The following is a 2,243-nucleotide window of genomic DNA, read 5'->3' on the forward strand; positions in this document are numbered from 1 at the left end:
CAACACATGAATTTAGTGGAGGGAATAATTCAGCTGATAGCACCTAGGAAGATAGACAAGAGATTTTGCATACTTTAATCTTAAAAATACTTTTGCCTCAATTGGCTCTTTGTTCAGTTGTTCTTAGATCAGCACAATATTAATAATTAATAATCTTTTCATTTAATTTTTCACTGATAATATCAGTTTCTAACCCACATTTTTGGATTTCATAGGTTTCTTATTAAATACAATTGTTATGCACACTTTTTTTTTTTTGTGAGGAGAACTAGCCCTGAGCTAACATCCATTGCCAATCCTCCTCTTTTTGCTGAAGAAGACTGGCCCTGGGCTAACATCTGTGCCCATCTTCCTCTACTTCGTATGGGATGCTGCCACAGCATGGCTTGACAAGCTGTGTGTCTCTGCGCTCCTGGGATCTGAACCTGCAAACCCCGGGCCACAGAAGCAGAGCATGCACACTTAACTGCTATGCCACCAGGCCAGCCCTGCACATTTCTTTAAGAAGGTCGGTCTAAGAGGAAATCAAGTCTTGTCATTTTGGATTCATACACTAATTCCTATAGGGCCATTACAAATATGGTGGAAAACCCTGTCACCTTTTTCTGGAAGCTGCTGTTATTATGTAGAGGAATTTAGGAGCAGGAATTGTCCTTAACATTAAAGTGCTAGCAAGGGAGGTTTGCACAGTCAGGGCTGGAAACCCATTGATAGTCTCCCCTGCTTTAAGATTACAGATTTAAGCTACAGATTAACTTGTAGCTGCATCATCAGTTAGCTGGATAGGAACTGAAGGGGGAAATATTAACTATTTACAGATAGTCTCTGGAATTTGGGTCTCCAGGTCCAGGGCTGGTTTGCTTTGGGATGTTTGTGTGTTAGAAGTTTGTTTTCAGACTATACTGGTTTGCTTAGGCTGCCATAATAAAATATCACAGACCGGGTAACTTAAAAACAGAAATTTATTTTTTCACAATTCTGGAGGCTAAGAGTCCAAGATCAAGGTGTCAGAATGTTTCTCCTGAGGCCTCTCCCTGGCTTATAGAGGGCCACCCTCTTGCTGCTGCTTCACATGTTCTTTTCTGTATTCCTGGTGTCTCCACCATTTCTTATAAGGACAGCAGTCATATTGGATCGGGGCCTCACCCTTAGGATCTCATTTAACCTTAATTACCTCTTTAAAGGCCCTAGCTCCAAATGCAGTCACAATGGGGTTGAGGCTCCAACACAGGAATTTTGAGGGAACACAATTCAGTCCATAACAGAGGTTTACTCCCTTAATCTCAAGACATAAACTGACAGCATTGTTTGATCAAAATCTTACTTCAGGGCCAGCCCTGTAGCCTAGTGGTTAAGTTCAGCATGCTTTGCTTCGGTGGCCCAGTTTAAGTTCCCAGGTGTGGACCTGCACCACTCATCTGTGGCTGTGCTGTGGTGGTGACCCACATACAAAATGGAGGACGGTTGGCACAGATGTTAGCTCACGGCGACTCTTCCTCAGATTAAAAAAATCTTAGTTCACCTTACACCTCCTTAGAAATTCTACAGGTTTAATTTATGTGAAAGTCTGGGAAACTTACAAACTCTTTCCAGGGTTCATCTGCAGAGACCCTCAAATAACCATTGTCAGATGGAACCCAAAGATGGCAAAAAGATACAGAATCAGTCTTTCTTAAAATGAACTTATAACTCAGTCTCTGAATCCTCCAGTCTTGTTAAAATTCCTCTATTTGACTCCATAGAAAATCCTGATTGTCGGTACACAGTTTGTTTCCACAGGTACATCAACATTGCAGGTGACTGTGGACCCAGCCATCAGATGCATAGCTGAGGTACTAAATGCTCAGTGCACATGGAAGCCAACTTCACCACTCTTTTCTAAGGAAGATACAGAGATGGACGAGAATAGTGTGGTTTTTTTCTTAGCTTGTAATTTAAATTATTTATTTATATCACAAAGTTTAAACCACATACAAAAGCATAAGAAAAAAGTGAATATCATTCAAAATTCTATCATCCAGAGATAAATATTCTTAAAATGTTGATAAACAGTATCTCACACATATTTCTAGGAATCTGTACTTATAGATATATGCATTAAATTTACATAAGTGGATTATTGCTTTATATCTATTCTTCAATGCCTTATTTTCACAGAAAAAATGTGATTTTGAGAAGTTTCATGTTAATAAATATAACAATCAATATAGATCTATAAACTTTTAAACATTTATTTAGTATTT

The sequence above is a fragment of the Ceratotherium simum genome, chromosome 7, assembly GCF_057802395.1.
Source record: "Ceratotherium simum simum isolate JZ-2026a chromosome 7, ASM5780239v1, whole genome shotgun sequence".
NCBI classification, from domain to species: Eukaryota; Metazoa; Chordata; class Mammalia; order Perissodactyla; family Rhinocerotidae; genus Ceratotherium; species Ceratotherium simum.